The sequence below is a fragment of the Sebastes fasciatus genome, chromosome 12 (genome assembly GCF_043250625.1).
Source record: "Sebastes fasciatus isolate fSebFas1 chromosome 12, fSebFas1.pri, whole genome shotgun sequence".
Taxonomy (NCBI): Eukaryota; Metazoa; Chordata; class Actinopteri; order Perciformes; family Sebastidae; genus Sebastes; species Sebastes fasciatus.
This window is the reverse complement of record NC_133806.1, coordinates 8,960,891-8,984,376: the sequence shown is the minus strand read 5'-3', so window position 1 is coordinate 8,984,376 and position 23,486 is coordinate 8,960,891. Positions and strand designations below refer to the sequence as shown.

At 41.7% G+C, this 23,486-nt stretch overlaps 1 protein-coding gene across 6 annotated transcripts in view; it reads left to right on the top strand.

Annotated features, from left to right (window-relative positions):
• sema6cb (semaphorin 6Cb) overlaps positions 1-23,486 on the top strand; it is a 189,546-nt gene that overhangs the window by 65,823 nt on the left and 100,237 nt on the right. For 5 of the 6 annotated variants that reach the window (XM_074653012.1, XM_074653014.1, XM_074653013.1 and 2 more), the window contains one exon: positions 13,464-13,646. The gene's annotated coding sequence lies outside the window, so the exon portion shown is untranslated. Of the gene's footprint in view, positions 1-1,675; positions 1,806-13,463; positions 13,647-23,486 lie in introns of all 6 variants that reach the window. The other variant, XM_074653011.1, reaches the window with a different exon arrangement.

The following is a 23,486-nucleotide window of genomic DNA, read 5'->3' as shown; positions in this document are numbered from 1 at the left end:
GACGGTCCTCCACTGAGTAAAGCTCACGACGTTGGTGCGTAATGCTCCCGCTACGCAGTATTTACCAATCAAGGAAGAATTAAACTCTTAATTAACTTTATTTAATCATAATGCCCTTGAAACAAATTCCTGAAGACCTCTCTCCATTTTTCTCTCATAGACGGTTAAACGGCTAAGCCGACTTGTTTTGTTTCCGGTTCGCAACCTCTACTTCTTCTTCTACTCTGTTTACTGGAGGATTACAGCCATGCGTAGCCTGTAGCGCCAACTTCTGAAACTACGCTGTAGCCAAGTTTTTGTTTTGCTCCAAACCAGTTGATGGGAACGCGCCTAATTAGCATTTATTTTTTTCCGACAAAAGTTCCCTCAAAATTTGCTTGACAATTGAATGGAAACACAGCTGAGATCTTTTTTTTTTCCCTGAGAGACTTAAGGACACATTATGTGAAACATTTAAAGTCAGCAACATAAAACCACACAGCCGGCTTACAAGAAACGACGACCACAGTTTGACAACTATTAAGTTAGCAACTTGAAAGTCAGAGTGAAATGGAAGTTAGAGCGTCTTTAGCGTTCTGTACTGAGATGTATCTCACAGGGAAATGGAATATTTGAGTGGTGTACAATTACAAGAGGGATTTAAATCAAATCATTCGCATTTGACCGCTAAAAAGTGGGCGGGCTGTTTAGCGCTACAGAGGACTGTTGGCTCCACACACACACACACACACACACACACACACACCTCCCTCACATGTTGTTAAATCAGGAGTAGGACGAGGAGGAATAGATGAGAGATTTTCAACCGGCTTTGTGTCACTGCAGCGCGACCAGTACATGCAGATGAACACTCACCCGCCACCAAAGGTCTGCCTGGATTCGCGTCATCATCTGGCGGCCTTTTGCCGTTCATCTGCATGTAGTGCCGCACTGCAGTAACAGAGCCGGTTGAAAATCGGCAACGTTTCCCTTGAATGAATTAGACCTCAGCTACAATCTTTTGGAAATGAAAATGTTTTTGTCTACTGATATCCAAAAACACATCTCTTCCTCAGCTGCTACAATCCATAAACGTGAAGTGCGGTTTTTAAATGATCGGTGTGGCTAGCTAGTCACCCAAAGTTTCATTTGATGGGATTCATTTTTGTAAAGGAACAGAAAAGATGGGGGTTTTGATGTAAAAATAGTCTGATACTTATTTTTTTTACATATTTGTCAAATAAAAAGAGATAATAAACAATTAACACAGGGACACCGGATTAAGACTGTCAAAATATATGTTTCATTGCATGGGGACATTATACTTTTGGCTTTAATATAATATAATGTAGTTGTGAACTTTACACAGCATGCAGGACATTTTCCTTTTTCACTATTGCTGGATTTCCTTTTTGCGTTCTGACTGAACTGAGGCATCAGCCCAGATATCACCCAAGCTGACTACTTTGCTTTCTTTTTGTTGTTGCATCTTGTTTCCATTCCAAGTTGTCATAGTTACACCATGACAGCTGCTGCAGCTAATTGGCGTAAATTGTAGTCAACCTTCCTTGTATTCAAACTTGAGTAGTCAAATGTGTGTCATGCGTAAGTTGCGTCCCTCAAGATCCAATTTGGTACCATTTATTCACATGGTCTTACTTAAAAATGTCATTTCATATAGTGTTTTTTTTTGCAGTTTACACAGATTAGAAAAGGTGTGGAGGAAAAGCTTGGGCACTTTTCAGCCTGAGTGACCAGAGAGATCTACATCAGCAGCTCTGTGGGTGAGGACTGTCCTCAGAGATCGCCTTGGACCGCTGCCACCGGTCAGATTACAGCCACAGGAGTCTGGAGAAGAAAAACCTCCAGCGAATAGCCCCGACTTGCGTTTTTATTCAATCCCCATCCTCAACATTTCATTTCCAGGGTGTAACAACTTTTTTTTCTGAGAGTTTGCGAGCTGTTTACATTTCCGTCCCTCAGCAGCGAGTCTTCCTCTTGCGTGATGTGCTCTGCTGCCGGTGTTTACCGACGGGCACGTCGTGTGTTTGCAGGAACTGAGTGGGAGAAAGGGATTTAGTGTTTTTCCTGTTCATGATTTGCATGATTTTGGTTGGGAGCACTGTGGCAGCCTGCAGGATTTTTAGTCACATTTAGTTGGCACAAATAGTCGTATAGCTCAGAGAGCAGGCAGAGATTTGACATCTCGGATTCCTTAAAGAAGGCTCGTCCCTCACTTGTGTGCATCATTATATGTGAATGTCAAATCTTTTGTCCAAGGGCACAAAAACATTGCAGCAGTTGATAAGCAGCGTTATTTGTGCTGAGCTGAACAATAGTACACTGACGATAACGCTGATTACAGAAACCGTTAATTAAATCTAATAGGAGCAAAATCTGTGAAGATTGACCTTGTAACTTCAAAGACTAGTAGAGAAAGTGTGACATCTTGCTGTAATTTGAAGTCTTTCTGAATGGTCTTATACAGCACAGGTGCATATTGGCTTTTATATCTTAGTTTATTTTGCAAAAGCACATATAGCATGAAGCAGTTTTGTTGTTGTTGTGTTGTAATCCTGTAGAAGTGAGGCATCACAGGTCTTTATGTTTTAACAAACAACCATAGCCATGGCACAGCAACAACCTCACAGACAGCACTGCAACCCAGAAATGAATTCATTACAAGTCTACAGTACGTAGGCTTCAAAGGGACAAGGACAAAAAGCACACATAAGGCATAACTGTTTTTATTTATCGTGTCTTTCCAAATGTTGTCTGGAAAAAATGCAGACTTTTGCTTTTTCAGTTAACCTTAATGATCTAGGTGAGGTTTTCAAACACAATTCAGATTCCAGTCTTTTACTGAGGGCAGCATGCCGGCTCCCGTTCATTCCTGTGGAACTTGATCAGTGGCTCATGAATCCAAAATGGCTCGACTGCCGAGTGATAAAGTACCAGGATTTTTTGGCGATCGTGCAGATCAATTGGGCCCATAGAGCAAGCGTAGTTGTGTTTCCTTTAACTCTGCCTCCCAGCCTGCGGTCCAGCATCGGTCTGAGGCTCATTCACATGAACAGAGGAAGGAAAATAAGTCTAGATTTGGCTATTAGTGCATTTTACAACTTTTAGGACCTAAAGATTTAAATAAGGGCTATTCAAGTGTTCATACTGGGAAGGTGATTTACCTTAAAAAAAAATGTAAGTCTATGGGAAAAAGTATTTTTGGGCCGAATGGCATCACGTGACGGACATGGACATGCATTTTTGATATTTTCTTACACCCCTATCAATTACTCACCCTTGTTACCCTGAATTCTTGAAGGAAACTTGAAAAGAAAGCTGTTTTATTTGCATGCCTCCACAGTGAATGGAGAATCCAAAAACGGAGTAAATCCTTGATGAATGGAAGTAAATGTAGACCAGATTTAACAACAGAAAAACTCTATCAAAACTTCTCATTTATCCAGTCATACATCATCAAGGACTTTCACTGTTCGCAGCCGACTGATTGAACTCTCAGCTTCTGTGTTTAGCATACAAAGAAGTGTTGATTTGAACAAATTGAAGTGCTGAATGTTTCCTCTCTGTCAACATATAAGACCTACTGTATGCTGACGGCACATCTCGCTTCATTGCCGTTTCTTTGTCGGCTCGCATGACGCTTTCGACGTTTTCCAATTTAGCTGTCAAAGTTACTGGAAGGACGGCGAGAAGAAAAACAAAAGCAACATACCAACAAACAGAACACACACACACACTCACACACACACAGAAACAACACAATCTGTTGTGTGCACTGTTTGGCCAATAACGTCTAAGAGATTCACAAAGGCAAATCAAATATGGATAGACATTCATACATCCAAATTGATGCGTCACTCACAGTGGGAGGGAGACAATTGCTGTAATTGTGAAGAGGGTTGGTGACAAGATGTAAAAACAATGGCAGTCTCTGTCTGACTATGTCTCACTCACACACACACACATGTTCTGAATAGAAAAGCTCAGAGAAATGTATTTGTGCCTGCAGAGGAAAGTATTTGTATCTTTGTGTTTGCATAAATATATGAGCTGAGGTGTTTATAGCGGGGTGACTGTGGGAAGAAAAGGCGCCTTTCAGTATAATGTGCTCTTTAATAAAGACACAGGTTGGCAGATTGGGAGTGTCAGTGCATGTGGCACACAGCCTCTTCAGGTGATTTATGAGCGCGCTGCTAGGCTATTACATTATGGGCCCCAGTCCTATTCAGTGAGGATGATAAGAGCGGCCCACCTCCATCGAAACACTGCAGGTACAAGCGTTTTGTTTCAGTGGAATATTACTGCTTTTTGATAAAGGAATTAAGTAGTAGCAGAATCTAATCATGTTGTCTGAGCTGTAGCTGTAGCTCATCTATTAGGTTAGCGTTTGGGCTTTTGTCCTTCAGAGTTTGCAGAGCATGTTCGAGGGGAAATGGCTTGGAATAGTTTGCATCTTCATTGAATTTCAAATGTTAGACCTCTCTTTATTGTGTAAACAATATTATGCATTAGTTATACTTACATGAAGCAAGCAAGCAAACCAAATGTGTTTTAACCTCTCGAGGACTGCCTCCATTTATTCCAGAACAGTTCCGTTCAGTTTCTGCTACAATTTAAAAACCTTACCGCAGGAAAGAAAAGGTGCAAGTCTGCAGTTTTTTTTTTTTTTTCTCCCACTCCGTGGCTTTGGACCTGGCCTCATGTTGGCAGGGAGACAGAGGCGAGAGGCCGACACAGCGAGGCCAGAATTCACGCCGCAGAGCGCCGCAGCCGAAAGGCCAGTTGTCAACCACCGGCGGAGGGGAAAACAATGGGGCATCAGCCAGAGAGGTTTGGAAAAAGGACGAGTCGGGGTCGCTTTCACTTAACACAGCGTGGCGTCACTGCAGTGAGCCACAGGGGCTGAGGGGAGGAGGTAGGAGACAGCCTTGAGCTTAGGGAATAAGGAAGGAAAGAGGTACAGACCGATCTAAAGGCAGAATACTTTGTCTTTATAGTAATTACATAATGATCAGATTATGGTCCATAAGTTGATGTCATCTTTATTTGTGTTTGTTACATGTCTCTCAGTGACAATAGTGCTGAAGTTCATATTTTACTGTAGGGCTGCCGTCTTAGTCGATAAGTCGACTAATTGGTAGTTTTGGTCTTAGTCGATTATTTATTTTAAACCGACCCCGGATAAGCAGTTGAAGATGAGTAATGAGTGAGGGAGCTTTTTCATGCTGAATGACTTATTTTCAAAACTCTAGTAAACACAAGATTTTAAGTGCTCTTTTGTGTGATTCTTTGTGGAGAGATTCTCTGTTGATTAAATCAACTAATCGATTAGTCGACAAAATCGTATGAGTGTTAGTCGACTAGGAAATTCTTTGATCAAGGACAGCCCTAATGTACTGCAAGCCAAACCTTACAGTATCAACTACAAACAAAACTGCCAACAAGTACTGGGTCACAGGGTGCATGTGTGATTATTGGGAGGTTTTGTTTTCACCGGCGTTGGTTTGTTTGTTTGTTTGTCTGTTAGCCACATTACTCCAAAAGTTTGTGATGGATTTGAATAACATTTTTTGGAGGGGTGGAGTGTAGCACAATGAACAATCCATTAGATCATGATCCGGATTCAGGAATTTTTATTAAGAATTCTGATCAGCCTGAGCATTAAGACCACAGGGTATAACACATGCGCAGTGTAACTGATTACGCGTTGATGACGCATGACCCCGCCTTCTCCCTCCCTCTGAGAGCAGAGAGATACGTGTGTGGATGTGTGGCGATACATCAAGGTGCAGGAGCTGCTGGCCGTCCGTGGTGAGAAAGGAAAAAACGGTTGATGACGGGATGAGAGACAACGTAGTGTAACGTTATACAGACATAACAAGGCTGCTGAATGAGAGAAGCATACGCCGATACGTTACACAGAAACACACCGTGTTAATAATAAGTCGACCGGAGGTTTAGCACTAGTTTAGCATTACCTTATTACTTATATCAATGATTCAGAAATCCAAAGTATTAACCCACTGAAAGCTGAGGTGGATGACATATTTGGTCAAACATACCTGCTTTCTTTCAAAAGTATCAAAAGAACTGGGTTTGGTTTGTTTGTTTTGGGCGTTTCAGGATTTTGGTCTGATTCTCAAAGAGATGCTATTTCATTTTCTTCCCAGCCTTTTTGTGTTTCTGATGGCAGTCCTGAAGGCATCTGAAGGCCAACGGCAACTCTTGACAGTTTTCTGAATGCTGGATGAATGTGTGTTGGCTTTATTGTCCTTTGGGATGATGTGCCAACATATTTCAGTGTTGGCAGTCCAACAAAACTCCATCTTTAGACATTTGCTGCTACAGCAGTGGAGTCGAGCAGAGAGGATCTTTGTCAGATATGAGGGACTGACTCAGAACTGCCTCCCAGCGGGATGGAAAAGCAGAATAATTAATGGGTCTAATATTCCACTCCATCGTGACAGCCCCTCAAGAGCTCATTTGTGACAAGAAAGTGTAAAGACCCATCTCCCTGTCAAAGATACTGATAAGGACCAGTCTCCCTATGATTCATGACATGCAATAAGTGGTCCAAAAAGGCGAAGCCCAGTATTGGCGTTCCACCTCCCATTCCCGAACACGACATTATGTCAGAGCTGTGAGTTGGTTAGGGACGACAGACTGCATCCTTGTTCCCTTGTAATTTTTGCATTTGGGCCAATTGCATGTCTTCTACAGGCTTCTCGGAAACGAATCAATTGTTTCCAGAAGTCGTGAACGGCAGGAAACGACTCGCCATCGTCTGCCGGTGCAGAGGCAGGCTGAGACAAATAATGCAGCTCCCTATTTGGAAGGCATTATCCCCTCACAAGTGTGAGGCTATTTATGTTGAGTGTGGGTTTACGTAATGAGTGTGGCCATACCAATGTGCCAATTAGTCTCGGAAACTCATACATGCATTCCTGCCTCGCCACTGGTTGGGAATGAAGACGTAATTTTTGACAGCAGTGATGTTGATACAGGGCTTGAATGGATTTGATTTCTACGCCTAACGCCAGTTTTGATAAGTGTTTTCCAATAATTTCAATATCAGGATGGAAATGGTCCAAAAAAACGTTTTGACCGAGAGACGCATGCATTGTTAATTGACACCAAGGATAATTGAAATTAAGTAGAACAACTTCCCGCAGACTGCCAGTTTAGTCCCGATCAATATAAAGCAATAAATATGTCCTCAAACAAAAACACATCACATTTATCATGTTGGAGGTTATACAATGACACTTAAAGTGGCCAGTAATTGATTTTTAATCAAAGGCAAGTATCAGAACAGAATACTGGCAAACTAATTTTGGTCTGAACTGAAACAACATTTGAGGTTTAACAGAAAACACAGTATATGGAAGACGAATATATTTGCAGATTTATTCAGCAGCTATACCTCCGGTTTGCCTCTCAGACTCAAATGTTTATGCCACCACTTTGATGTGTGTTTTATTAGTTTTTATCTCCAAAGGACAGCGGGGAGATTAGGTGGAACTCAATCTCCCCACACCTCTGCACCCTTTAGCAAACGGCTGTGTTCGGCAACACTATCATTACACACATTACATGAAAACTGGAGAGTAGTGGGCCTTATCGTGTCATGTTTTCCAGATAGCGGTGGCTAACAAGACACAAATGCACGAAAGGGAGGGGGGGAAATTGTCTCAAATGAAAACGGCAAATAACACCAGTGTCTTCTTCAGTTAGCAGCGTGGTCAGCAGCTGAGTTGTTTTCTTTTGTACGCAGGTGCATGTAGAGAGAAGCCTGCAGAGAATTGAGCAATTTATTCGATTTTTTATAAGGTAATATGTAGTGGGTTGGACTTTAATTGAATTCTTGTTTATTACAGAGTCTGGCTAGTCTTTCCTGAATTGTACACTCATCTCTGAGGAGGGGAGATGAGACATTCCTAATCTGAAAAGTCCTTTTTTTAAATGGCCTCGGTGGATATTTTTCAGCCGGCCTGGCTCCTCCATCCTCACACTTGTCAGGCCCCAAGTCTATTACATTCCCCTCCTTTTCTAAAAGACCGCAATTAATCTAATTAGTAATCAATCAGCTGTTGGGCCTCCCGCCTCCTCTGTGCTAATGGAGGATATGACAGGCCTTGAGCTTGCATTATTAATACCTCCATTCCTGGAGCCCAGGGCCCCCCTGACGCCCTCGGCCAGGGGCCATTGATCACTACCACAACCCAGTGAGCACTGCAAGGCCTGCTGGGAAATATAGCCAGAGTTTGTGGGAGTGGAGGTGGGAATGTGGTGCGTCAGTGTGTGTGTGGGATGAATCCGTTTATGGGGGGTAATTTTGGTAAAGGAAGGAGTTTTTTGCCAAATTTGCTCGGGGGTAGGTTGGATATCCTAAAAGTGTAATGCTGCCTTGGTAGCGGCGCATGCGGTCTGCAGGGAAGCTCACGGTGCACGTTTTAAAGGAGATGAGGGATTGTACGAGTGGCGTTAATAGGAATGTTGTGCTCCGAAAAGCTCATTTGGTTAATGGGGCTCACCTCAAAACTATTATGGCAGGATAAGGGGGCCTCTCTGTGGGACTATTTCTAGAAAATGAGATTAGAAATTATAGGACGCCACAAACGCTGGAGCACAATGATCGCAGTGTGGCAATGAAACAATCACTGCAACATTATCCTTCATCTCCCATGCATTATATGAGCACCCAATCTAATAGCCCCAGCAGCTGAAGTTACAGAGCTTGATAGCAATCCCACCAGCTGATCTCATTCGCTAAAATCGATATTGGAACAAACTCTGTGCAGGCTTGGGGGAAGGAAAAAAAAAAAAAAACAACTGAACAAAACAACCGAACCTCTTTGCCTCATGGTTAGCTGTTACCGTTCACAGCCAGCGGACAGACACAGGGTCGTCCGTTGTCCTCTCTAACTGAATCTGCTAACTCTAATTCATCTAACCTCCGTGCCAGCGGCTGTTGATCATGTTGGTTTCGTGTTGTTTTTGAGGACGTGCTGTAAAGACTTAGGAGCTCAGGGCTGGGCAATAATTCAATATCACCTTTCAGTGGAATCTAATTATGATATGACCATATCATGATTCATGATTTCGAGCAAATTTTGATGAAAAATCAGAAGTTTTGTGAAAAGGTTTTGTCAGATCTTTTTAATTCATTACCTGTTTTTGCATCACGTCACTTTATTTCGATTATTTCAAATGGCTTTGTACACATTAATCAGCAACATACTATTTTATAACTGATTCATTTGGAAACTGAATATCTTCACTTTGGACCTTTGGTTGGAAAAAATAATTGGCTTGGAAACTGATGGTCATTTTTCATAATTTTCTGACATTTTTATAGACCAAGCAGTTTGTGGATTAATCGAGAAAATAATCAGCAGACAAATCTACACTGAAAATAATCGTTCGTTGCAGCTCATTAGCAGAAAAATGAAATATACTATTAAGTGTGTTTTCTTTAGTGTATAATCACCTGAAAATAAGAATTGTTGTGTTTTTGTTAGCTTGGAATAAGCCGTTTATATCTACATAGGGAGCGGGTCCTCTTCACGGAGTCCGCCATGTTGCACCACTATGTTTCAACTGCTCCAAATGACCTCCACTACTCTTACAACAACTGGCTCTAAAGAGGGGCCATTCGCATTTTCGCATCAGCCACCGTAGCAATCTTACACGCTTGGCACACAGGAGAAGTTGTAATCTGCAACCTCACCGCCAGATCCTACACACTGTTCCTTTTAAAGGAAAAACCTGACTAAATGAGCGGTGAAACAAAACAAATTCAGATGCTTCCATTTAAGGAAGAAGGGATAATTTAATAGTTTGATCAAATTAATTTGAATCATATGTTACAGCCTTCATGTTATCATCCCTCCAGCGGAGTTCAGAGACTTTAGCTGCATTCACACCAGATCAGGTTGGGTCGGTGAATACGCCAGGTTTCCTATTCATTTGAGAGGGGGTAGTGGAATGCTGGAAAAAAAACGCAGTGCCATGCGGCGAAAAAGTAGAAACAGACACAACTTTTGGAAGAAACACAGCCTGATGTCAAGCTGCAATTGCCAATCACGTAACCAGCAAGTACAGTTAATATCCCTGCCTCACGTTGCCATGGGGAGGGGGGTGAAAACAACTTTGGTACAAGGAAGTTTAAAAATAAAAAAAAACTATCAGGTTTAAAAAAAAATTAAACACAAGCACTTACCCCAACCACAGGAGTTTGCGTAACAGTTGATTACATAGATGCTTGTTGGAGTGATTCTGTGGAGAATTTGGTATTGTGTTTCCTGCAACAAGCTCCAACACGCAAGGCACATTCCCATCGTTTTTCTTGTCTAGCTGCTGTAGAATGAATGAAGCTGCTTTCAAGTGCAGTTGGAAATGTCAAGATCATAAAAAACGCTCTGACGGAAAACAATAATTGTAAAATATATTGTCAACTTGTTGGGGGGTTAAACTTCACAACTTGACATCACATAAAATTGGCCCACACCGCCACACTGTTCTGGAGGCCCAACACCTTACCAAGACTCTTTATGTCTGTTTTTGCTTCAATGTTTCACCCAGTATAAAAAAAAATCATTCTTAATAAGAGTGTGATATTGATTTCGACCTTATCTCCCAGCCCCATTGATGGTGATGATTGTTGACAAGAGAAACAGCTGTGGCCTGTCCACAATGTGACTGATGTGTGGGAAGGTGGAAGTAAGTGGTCAGAGGTTGTGTGTAATGGAGCCTGGTCATTTTAAACAGAGATGACATCACTCTCTTTACTACACCAGGCCACTTCCCATGACTAAGACCTGCTGTCATTTGGTACGGCGGCCATAACCTTTCCACTAACCAGCCCACGAGTTCTGACTTTAGCGCCGCCGCCTTTACACCGCACAGGTTAAGTCACCATCAGCAAGCACGCCAAGGCTGTCACACCGCTCTGCTTAATTTGCAGAAGGCTGTGGTTGTTAAGTATTTACAGGCCTTCAGTGGCTTTATGAAGCCGCGATGGGAGTCAGCGTTGGTGCTGAGCTCACAGCAGCTGCAGTCAGCTGCCTCATTCAGGGGGGATTGGGAAAGCAATGCAGCTCATCTGCTGTGCTGTGAGTCAGCGAGCTGGACATGCTTTATCTAAGGATATGAGGAATCGCTCTGCGGTAACCCCCCCATCCTCATTTGTGTACCACGAGGGTGTAGGTGTGCGGGAGGTAATCTTGGTTACAGGAAACCACACGGACCACTCGCCATTAGTCACCACTGGTCATCAGAGACAACCTGTGCGTGTTTGGGGGGTTGCTGAACTTGCAAGAATGGATTTACAGGAAGTTCATCTTTCATGAATTCTGTGTTGATTGTGGTATTTCTGTGGGGAGGCTGGTTAAAGGATGACGGTACAATTGGTGAGGTGAGCTAACGACAGAGCGGCGCTGGTGTAAACCCCAGCTGCGCTGCACGAATGAGTCTCTTGAGAGCAGAGAAAAGCTTTAGGCAAATGATGGAAGTTCTCAAAAGAAAAAAGTTTTGGTGGGAAAAAAGTTACCAGCACATGATGAATGATGAGTCACCTGAGAAGCTTGTGAGAAAAAAAAAACTTCTGATGTTACCAAGATAGCTGTAAATGAAGTGTTAAGTTTGGAGGATGGAACCTGCCAAAAATACAACAAATAAATAAATTACTCGATGAATAAATTAATGTAGCAAAAATAATATTGAAAATAAATATATTTATTTAAAATAAAAGGGAAAATTAAACAGAAGAGTGGATACATAAGGGAATTAATACAAAGTTGAATAAATAAAGAATTCAATTGAAACAGAAATTTGTCACATTTGTATCAACTAATTAATGGCTATATTTATTTTTCAATATTATTTTTGCTACATTTAATGACATATTTATTTATTTATCGAGTCCTTTATTTATTGATTGATTTTTCGAGTCCTTTATTTATTGATTGATTTTTCGAGTCATTTATTTTTGATTTTGTCAGATTCCGTTGTTCATAGTTAAGATGGGTCAGATTTAAACTGCAGACAACAGGTCAGTAGGTTCACCCGCACACTAACACCTGTCTACCAAGCTGGTTTTAATGTCTTTCTTTTTAGAGCATTGTTATTGTTTGCAGCAGACATTCTGAGTCCTGCTATACTACACAGTATTTCCTCTTATGAAAACAAGTTTTGCATTTGGTCTAAAACAAAGAGTGTGGGTGGAGGTTTGGACACAGGAACTGAATATCAGTATTGTGTAATATCAACATTATATGCAATATATGTTTCATATTTTGTATGAGCAAATGTGAACTCAGCCATTCAGACTGTTTACTATTATATTTTGCGTTTTTTAGTAATAGTTTTTTTTTTTTTTTTTACAGATTTTTTTTTACTGATGCCTCTTCTTGTCCCTATTTGATGCTACAAATTTCCCCACTGTGGGACTAATACATTTTTATAATATAATATATAATTATATAATACATAATTATTATAAATTGTCTGTATTTGTTTTCAATATATATTAGGGCTGTGTATTGGCAATAATCTGGCAATACGATATGTATCATGATACTGGGGTAATGATTCAATGTATTGTGATATATTGTGATAGTGTAAGCAAATATATTGCGATTTTAATTTTTTATTTTAGGAAAACTCTCGTAGTATAAAGAACAAACAGAAATACACCAATTAAGAATAGGTAAAAATAACACATTTAATAACGCATGATTTAGCGTAACTTTGGAGCGTTATTTAGCCTCCTAATCGAGAAGCCAGTTTGACATGGCTGACACCGATGGATTCCTTCTAATTTCATATGATGCAAGTACCTTCACTGTAGCTCTAAAACTAAACACGCTACAGCCTCTGAAAGATCGAATAGCGGCCGGATCTTTAAGAGGTTAATTAAAAATCAATACAGTGTTTTGGAAAATGTATAAAGTATCGCACAATAATAATATTGCAATATCGTGTATCAATATTTTCTTTCATCCCTAATAAATATATGTATATAGACTTGGACACAATTTGATATCATTTTTGTATATATTTTAATGAACGTAAACTTCATAAATTTAATCATACAAAAGTCACATCAAACAAAATATGGATATATTGGCATATTAATACAAAAGTACATAGTATTATAGTATGTATTCTGATATTAAGAAGGAAAAAAAAACATTTCAACCCTTTTCCTATCGTCGCCATGTTTGGGCCTGTAACATCTGGCTCTTATGGCCTCTCTGCTTGTGTTAACTGTGATGTTATGACAGCAGAGTTACTGAGGAGATCACACTAAGAGGAGATGGAGCCCCTCGCCGCGGGGGCTCCGAGGGTCAGCGGCCCCGTATAAGCAAAAGACACAAACCCCTGAGGTTTATCAGCAGTGTGCAGCTGTTCCTCTTCTGTTGTTGTCCATCCTCATGTTGTTTTTCTGCTTGCTCTCACAGGAAGTTTGCTGAAGACTGAACGTTCTTAGAGGGAGAACCTTGAAAGGGGGTTTCAACCCCTGACACCCCACCAACCACCTCATCTTCAAGACCCCACCTCCAAAACCCCTCCATCCTGCTGAGGTCACTTCCTTAGAGGAGTGGGAGAGGCTAAAGATTGGTGGATTGTGACATAACCTGTCTGTAAGTTCAATTATGAATCCTGTTTGTTCTCTTTTTGCACCATACAAATGACCAGCTATTTCGAGCTTTGACCTTTTTTTGTTTGTTTGCATTTTTGACTTCATTGTGGTATTGAGGAAAACACCACACTTCTCAATCAGGGATCAATACAGTATCTCAGAATGCTATCAGTGTTCGTCCGACAAAGACGATCGATGCAACTCCAGGAATGTCCCATAGATTTCCCAAGGAAAAAAACACACAATACTGTTGGTCATTGAGATGGATGTAGGAAATAATGGCACATTTGTGTGCTATAAATTCAAGTTCACATCCTGTGAGGCTCAGATTGGCCACAATAATGGAGAGAGAGCTGTTTGTTAATGGCCTCTCCTTATTACACCCATACCTGATTGCATAAGCCAGAGCAGCTCCTGATTTTCAAGTGTTTTTCCGAAGTGGCACAAAGACTCTTGAGCACTTTCAATCACAGCTCTGCCTCACACACCCAGGTAGACAAATAGACACATAGTCATACTTTATATCACACATTGTTATTTGCCAGGGCTATAGCTTTGTGTCCATGAGCTCTTATTTTGCAGCGATTTGACAGTGCTCACGTTGGGCTATCTCTTTATTCAATACCCCCTTTTCAAAGCGCCGCTATTGTGCTGTGATCCCTCTTTTGGCTGGCCGTGCATATGTGTGACACGGGAGCCATTGTAGAGTATTGTTCGTCAGTCAAAGTGAATGGAAGCCCACCACTTTTGCGTCGCTCTCTGCTGACAGCAGGGAAACAATACATGATGGTTTGGTTAGAAGGTCGGGTATATAGGAATGAGGTGTTGAACTGGATCGCTGGCATCGCGGTGGCATGAGGGCCCCGATGTGGACAGCCATTTTCTGCCTGTCATTATTGATGACACAAAGACATATCAAAGGGTGTGAAATGGGACAGAACGGCAGTCAATGCGGGTGCACAGGCGTGAAACATGATCAGACCGCCGAGTTGAATAGAGGTATTATCGTGCCAAAAATGTGTGAGAGAGAGAGAAAAAGAGAGAGATGGAGGCAGAAGAGTGGCATTGCTTTCATATCTTGTCACCCACTCACTTGACAACGCAGGCACTGTGTCCCTCCCATCATAAGTGAAGCATAGTTTTGGATGTATGAACATTTGTTCATGGCCCACATGCCTGACATGAAAAAAAAACAACAAAAAAGATCTTTGTATACCAAACAAAAACATCGGGCAGTCCTCGGTAAACCCTCTGTCTCAATTTGCACAACTCTCAGATGCATGATTTGATTGGCCACTTGCGGGTTAATTTCTTGCTAATTTTATATAATTTTCCAGTTTTTTTTCAACGACTTTTCTTTTAACTCTGTTCTACACCTCATCACCTGTCGGCAGGAACGTAATTTTGGCACCTGTGTTTGCAGCTACCAATTAAGAAAACTCCTCAAAATGCCACACTGAGAATGCAGCTGTCTCAGTTTGTTTCTGTCATTTTTTCTTTTAGATTAATAATATATGTATATCTGCTTTTGCATAAAAATTAGAGGTGTAACAATCCATCGATCTGGATTGATGTAATGATTCAATGATCAACAATCCAATATCATTGACGCAAAGTGAAAACATCTATACATATCATCATCTTTAAGATGCACCTTTATTTTGACGTTTCCATGGCACGTCTGTTTCACCATTTCCGTCCAAGCACACCTCATTCCTAAACATCCAAACAGTGCTAGCGGTGTAAGCAGGCGGTGCTAGTGGGGTTAGAGAGTGATGCTAGTGGCATTAACAAGTAGCATTTGCGAGCAGCGTTAGCAAGTGGTGCTTGCGGCGTAACGTTAGCAAGTGTCCGGTCGGCCGAGAGAGAGAAAGAGAGCGTTTGAGTAGCAGTAACGTTATAGCTTTGAACGTAGCAATGCAGTGTGTGTTAGTAACAGTTTATTTGTCGGTGAATAAATGTTACAACTCCTCAAGACCCGAGCCAAGTTCCTGTGTTTTGTTTGTTACCTTCTGGTTAAATGAAGGGGGATAGCCTTTAAGGTGGACCAGCTATTCTCATTTTATTGACAAGCCACTCACCAGCACTGACCAGACCAGACCAAAACCAGACCTCCGACAACAGGAGGTCTATTTTTATTCTTTTTATTAAAAAGAATAGTTTGGTTTTCATTTAAATGTCTAGATGAGCTCAGTAGTGGAATTGTCAAATCATATTTTAGTTGCTTTTTGTGAGTTGATATAAATGTAACTGATTGTGTTAAATGGTTATATGATATTGTCTTATATCGATCGCAGGCCCCTCAATTGAATCAAATCGAAATTGTGGCAGACTTTGGGATATCGGCAAATGTCGTATCATTGTCCACAGAATCAATATAATATCGTATTGTGAACTGGTGATTTATAGCGCTAATATAAAGCTCAGACAGGAGAGATTGGCAGAGAGAGGAGACATGTGACAACGGTTCAGATTTAAATCCAGGGTGTTGCAGACCTTTATGTGGTTTGCACCTGAGCCATGACTCACCAGGACACCTCCTGTGTATATTTCTTGTCTTTGCCCTCTGATAAACTTCAGTTAACCTCTCTCACTGTTCACCCCCCCGCCCCGAGGGCTGCGGTCTCTGTCAGTCCCCTTATTTTCTCCTTCGCTTTTCTTCCTCCTCTTCCTCTCCCTGAGTCGTGCTCTTGCTCAATGTTAAATGAGGGCACGGCCACACTTGGATGTGCTGTGACAAATTGGCACAGAGGAGGCAGATGGCGATGGGGAGGAGACTGGTTGTCATGCCATTTGCTGCAGCGACATGAATTGATCTCCGTGCCGCGGAGCAACCACACATGCTCCACTTGTGTAATCCTGACTTTGGTTACCCCGTATGCACAAACACACACACACACACACACACACACACACACACACACACACACCCTAGCGAACTCTGACACACACACGCCACCCTCCACCAGCCTTCCGTCCCCATTAGTATCAATGATGTGTGCAGCGGAGGCGCTTGCTAACTGTCAGAGGCTCTTCGCTCGGCTCCGCTTGGAGAGGTGAAAGGATGCTGAGGGATTTTGACAGAGAGACAGAGCTCAGACTAATGGTAGGCTGGTGGGACTCTGGGAGCCTACTATACAGACACACACCATCACTGATGTACTGTACATGTCAGCAGGCTGTGCATGTAAGCAGGCTGTTCTATTTACAGAGCTGCTGTCTTAACAATGTTTACCCATGAGACTTTGCTACAGCTTGACTAAAATCCCCATGGGTGTTTTTCATTGCAACATGACTTCTGGTAAGATCATAGTTTGTCTGACAGAACTGGCATTGCTCATTAGGCTGTGTCCCAGCGATGTGAAAATGTTCCCAAATTGGATTTCCGTTACAGCTGCATTGGGCAGGGATTTTTTAAAAATACACCCATTTTCGCTGAAATCATGTGTGGTTGTAACAGGAAACAGTATCTCAGCTCACAGGAGGTGACCAACTTTCTAAAAGGGCAACAAACAGACAGAGCTTTACTTGCTAATGTTGGGTCTCTTGACCCCATACCAGAAAGATTCACAGGTCAGGTCGATAGCTAAATACAGTGTAAGCTTGCTGAAAGTTTCCCTAATGCAGGAACATAAAACAGTTTATAAGCTTAGCTCAACAGCAGCCCCAAGTCAGATATGGTGATATTTGACCTCACTGGATGTCATGGTAATAGGATTTTTCAGTTTCCTCACAGTGTAATTTGAAAAGAGTATAAAGTATGAAACAAAACCTGCATTTCATTATGCAACCCTGTGTTGTAAAATGATAAACAAACTGAGCCTACAACTTTAAATGAATAGAAATGGTCAGTATGGATTTTAAAAATGATGGATGTGCAAATTGGAAACACCCTCATGCCCCCTTCACCATCTCCTCGGAAAATCTGGCCAAATTGCAGTTCAGTGAAGAAACTGCTTCATTTCTTAATTCTAACAGTAACACTGCCAAAACTTAAAAGTTTTTGTAACATATTTGAATCTTTCTGACTTGTATGACTAGTATAAAAACTAGGGTTGTACCGAATGTCTTTTTTTTTTTGCATTGAAAGATTTTATTGAGGCTTTTGAATGAAGATTTGAATGTCTGTTGTCATATTTTATGATGTAACCTCCCTAAAATGGAACAAAAATATGATTTTATGTTACTGTGTTTAGAAATGTAATTCATGGTGCTGTTAGATTGCTGCCAGATCGCCCTGTTAATAGAGGTGGGTGCAAACCGTTTTTCTGACCGCAGTGAAAATGTTGTTTTTGAAAGGCTAAACGCCAACAAATATGGATTGAAGCAGAATATTTCGTTGTATAAAAACGTGTGGTGAATTTTGGAAATAATTTTGACTTTTGGAATGAACTGGAACGACTGAGATAATTACAGAGACGTAGACGCGTCACAGCGCTCACTGTGTTTGTTTGAGAGAGAGAGAGAGAGAAGGTCGACTGTATGCAATGTTTCAGTAAGTAAATTCAGTGGAAACCGCTTATAGTGATCACGTCCGTCCGGGTCAAATTGATCACTATAAGCGGATGACTATTATCACCAAATTGTTGTTGCTGTGCATCATTTATCATGCAGATTACCATCTAATTGATATTTGTATATTTATTACGTGAATACAAAGTAAAGAAACGGACCGCTTCACTATTTGCTGGCTCGCTGCCAATTTTTCTGCCTTGGCCCTCACCGAGGGTGAAGCATTGCCGTTTTTGGCCAGCTCCGCAGCGCGAGCGTGCACGCTCACTCGGTAACGGCATGGAGGGAGACGGGCGCCGGTCTGCATGTTTGCTGCAGAGCCGGTTGCGGATCGGTAGAGTTTCACTTTTGAGGGCATTAGGTGACGAGGCATTATCAATCCATGTGATTACTATAAGCGGTTTCCACTGTAATTCGAATGTCAACGTTATGAATGAAGCCTCGAAGCTTCAAACTATTAGGTACAGCCCTAATAAAAACCCTCCTGTTGTTTTCCAAAGTGGAAGAAGATCTGACATATAAGCTGTTCACCCATCTCTCTCTGCTTCCAGCTGACCCCTAACTACTTGGCATTGGTAATTGGTAGACATGAACTGTATTTTGCCATCTGAACCGTGATTAATGCCATATTCTCAGTAACTCTTATAAAAGCGGTCTAAGCCAAGCCAAGCCAAGCAAGGTTTGGCCGAGACGGCAATATGTCTTAATGTCTGTTGGCTGCCACGGTAGCACCACAGATGCTGGTGTATTAAAAATCAACATGCAACTATTAAGGTTTCAAGTTGCCACATGTTATTTTTGTTAATTAACAAACAACACTGGTAAGTGAACGTCACCATCTCTTTTATAGAGTAAAAACAGAGAAAGCCAATTTGGCTAATCAAATTATGGCTTTAAACGGAGTTAACCATAAAATACAGGTTTTTAAATGGAAGGGGGTTTGTTAATGGATCAGATTCTCTTTTCATTACAAAGCTGCGTTCTCTCTGTGGGCGGGAGGATGGGATAGTTGCTGGCTTCAGCTCTCCTCACCTGGAACGTGACTGGATAACTTTCCCACGGTTGCTTAATATTCAGTGAACCTGCGAGCCCTAAGCAGGGGATATCGATCGGCAGATGTGATTTATTCCCTGCCTTCCTGACAGGCATCTGCGGAGTCATCTGTGTGGGAGTTGTGATGCTCCCTTAGCACCTCGGGCCGCCAGAGAAAACATAAAAGATACACGGAGAAAACACAAGAGCTGATTTCTCAAACGGTCGACGCCCTTTCATTATTTTCCTCTCGAGCAGTGAAAGAATAATTTTGTTATTCATCGTCATTTTGCTGGTATTCAACAGTGATCTGATGAGCTTTATAACTACAGAGAACCATATCGACTTTCCCTCTTAAACATGCCTGTCAGACTTGTCAGACTTGTATTTGGACCTCAAAGAAACTTTCTGCTGACTTTCATGTTTATCGACTGCTAATTATCCTCACGTGGGAAAGCCGGAGTGATGCAACTTCTCGGGGGTTGTTAAACTCGCCAGCTTAGCAAAATGAAAAAAATGTACAAACCTCCCACAGCATGCAATGTTTTATGAGATGTCCGCACGCTATTAGACACTCGGAGCTGCTGGACAGGAGCCAGTTTGTTACAAGAACACACACAAATGTATTTTCGCGTCCGTGCTCGAACACAGACGGCGTGCTGCGAGGAGGAAAACAGCCCTCCGTTTGTGATAACAGCTCTTTCACTGTCAGCACAAACAATCTGCACGCCTCCCTCCCCATAACCAGGACTAGTGTTTACATTTGCCATATTCACAGAAAAACAAAAGCACTCCCAGAACATGGGGAGCAAAAACAAATCTGCAGCGGAGTTTAAATAAAGCATCTCCCTGTAATGGGAAAGAAATCCCTCTAAAAGCATAACTGCTTCTACAATGTCAGCAAACTGCCCGACTGCACACCACTCAGCCTAAACGTCTGCATCAGGAACAAGATTTAGGTGCTGTGTGCTTTACTTTGACCTCAAGCCTCTCATCCCTAAGCAGTGTCATGCTCGTGCTCAGGTTTGAAACATTGAGTAAATTTGGATAATGAGGGTGGGATCGCTTCAAGTTGAGTTGAAAATCAGGAAACTGACTCACGGCGGTTTATAATAACAATTCAAATGAGCAAAGGGTCAACCGTTTAATACATTTTTGTCTTAAACACATAAAGGTCACAAACTAGCGAATCTTATTTTAGAGTTGGTCTACATGGGCAGAAACGTAATGCTTGGTCTGTCCCGAGTACCATTTTTTTGGGCTCCGGAGCTCTGGTAGTAATCAACGATGATTATTTAAAACTTCGGCACGGTGTGCAGCACGCTCTCAGCGCTCCTCCGGTCACTGTACCACGTGACAGGAGAGATCGCCGCCACCGCTCTGTCCGCCTTATGGTTTGTGTCCACAGGCTACGTCCTTTCCATGCTTTCCATGAATTGTCTATGTAAGCAGACGTGCAATGCATTCTGGTAGCGTGGCAGCGCAATTTGAGAGACGGACCGTCACCGCGCCTGCTCCTCATTTGCATAAAGTTGAGGTCTACGCTACTTTATGCAAATCACGGGTGTCCAGCGCGACTCGCCGCCTCTGGACACTCCCGAGAAACTTTTAAACTAAGCGTTGTCGATCCAGGATAAAGACAGATTCAGCAACTGCATGTTTTATTTCTTTCAGAAATACATTTCGGTGAACTATTTTTGTGAAATAAGAGAAGAAAGTTTCCAAACGAGCCACTATATTGTTTTCGGTTTGAAAGCTGGGAGCAGCAGCCCATGAGGAAAAGTGTTCTTCCAATCAGGTGCATAGTGCCTTGTGTCTAGTGGTAGCCCATCAAGCGTCCATTGGTGGGAAGCGAGGCGATCCCTCGCAATACGAGTGTAGTCGCACCTCAACGTTTGCGAGGCCTCTCCCCTAAACGGTGGCGTTTTGAGACTCATGTGTCTGCACATTACTCAACGCCTCTCCGTGGACGTGTGCTTTACTTTAACCTCAGTCCTCTCATCCCTAAGCAGTGTCATCCCCAAGCTCCGGTTTGAAACATTTAGTAAATTTGGATAATGAGGTTGGGATCGCTTCAAGTTGAGGTGAAAGTCAGGAAGCCCTCCAAAGCCGACTCACGGCTGTTTATAATTACAATTCAAATGAGCAAAGGGGTCAACCGTTTAATAAATTTTTATGTCTTAAACAACACGTAAAGGTCACAAACTAGCGAATCTTATTTTAGAGTCGGTCTCGAATTAGGCTTAATTTATGCTAATGTTCTACGCTATTGAATAATGTTTACTTTGAGGCAGAACCCAAATTAATTCAATTATAATAAAGTTCATACATTTGCCCATTAAAGTTCTGTCAGCTTCACCCTTCAGATAACTCCTGCACACATTAAAATTGATCTATTTGGACACCTGGCTGCGATCCAAAGTAGCTGCTTGAGATGGAATAGGATCTGTATTTTTTAAGCTTTTGGCTGTTTGCACTTGTCAGCTCGACACCGTCTCGCTGCACGTGCTTGCCAAGGTGAAATGGTGATTTTCTTTTTTCTGCCAAAAGCAGAGGTGGACACGGATATTCTTTCTGTCACAAATTAGCTTTAGATTATAGTATAAAAGCAGTTGCTGTAGGTCATTTGTAACATCACATTAGCCCTGTTTGCACTGCAAGTCTAAACCAGGTGCCTGAGCACAGTTGCAGGCTACAGGTTTAGTTACTAGTTAATTGTTTTCCAGTTTGTTTACAATTTATCCAGAACCAATTTGAGAGCAACAGAAGGGACTATCTTGCTGAATCATAGACTTAAGGGTGTGACAGAAATGCATTCTATCCCCAAACAGAGAGAGAAAATTGCGTCGTGGACAGTATCAGATTCCAGCCGGCACAAATAGATCAGAAAGCCAACACAAATTACGAGCAAAACCTTAAAATGAGTTTGCAAGGCAGCTATAGATGTAGCAATTTCAGCTCAGCTGCAGCCAAAAGACTTAAAGGCGAGAGGCTCAAGCAAGCCTCAAAGCCTCGTGTTTTTTAATGACGGAATGTGCTCCGTCATTGAGAAGACTGATTAAAAACCCTTTGTGTCATGGTCCGGGTGGCAAAAGCATATGGCCAGAGGGCTTAAGCACACAGAGAAGACATCTGCAATTCCAAATCACTGAGACAGAGGCAAGGAAATGAAATCACAAGAGATTAAAGTGAAGCTTCCTCATTCCTCTTCCAGAGAAATGCCTGAATTGCCACCAGTTTGTTATATATTGTGTGATACAGTGGAACGCAGTTGTTAAAGGAAAGGTTCACAATTTTTCAAGCTGAAGCCTCACAGTAACCTCTTAATTTCTTAAGAGTGAGGATGCATTTTATTAAAACACCCTGCAAGGCAACAAATCAGCAAGGCAGTAACAGGCTTGTGTTATTTCAGTTGTAAATATGCCAGCGCCTGATTCAAGGTACCAGCCATCTTTCATTGTGCCCCAGCTTGGCTGTAAATGGTATACTCTCTGTTTACAGCGTTGTTTTTTCTTAAACTCTTTATTTCCTTTATTCTGCTGACGGAGAATATGGATCTGTTCTGCAGCTCCCTTTAAAAACACATTTGTTTTGGACGGCAGCCAGGCTAGAGATCACAACGTAAGAAATAAATTCAAGACACCAAAAATGTTCACATAGTTTAACAGTGTATATTGAAGAGAGTAAGTGTTCAGGAGTGTTGGGTGTGTGCTATGATGTCAAACACTTTACATAAGCAAAACATAAAAAAAATGAGTTGCAAATGTTCTGCGTCACGCACGGCTCAGCATTCAGGCAGTGATTTTCATTGCTCTCTTGCTTTCGCATGAAACATTCATTTATTTTAGGGCACTATTGCCCAAATTAAAATAGAAAAGTTTTTACAGTAAATGCTAACTGTCTGTTTTAAAGTAACCAATCAGAATCAAGTATTCAACAAAACCGTGTAATAATCACGGATTAGCTGTGTGCATTGACAGTACAAAACTTAAAGATCTTTGCATGGTTTTAGACATACTGTTGCGCAATAACTTTTAAGGATCCGAGTGCAGCTCCACATATACATTGATTATACTTAGATTTTTGAAGTGTTACCTCAAAAGGCATCATGACCAGCATTTAAAAGAGGTGAAAGCAGATAAATATGTCTTAAAGGAATACTTCACCCACAAAATTATCTTTTGTATATCAATTACTCCCCCCGTGTTTACTTGAATTCTTGAATAAAACTTTGCTTTTCTTGCATGCCTCCACGGTGAACGAAGAATCCAAAAACAGCAAATCCTTTATGAATTGA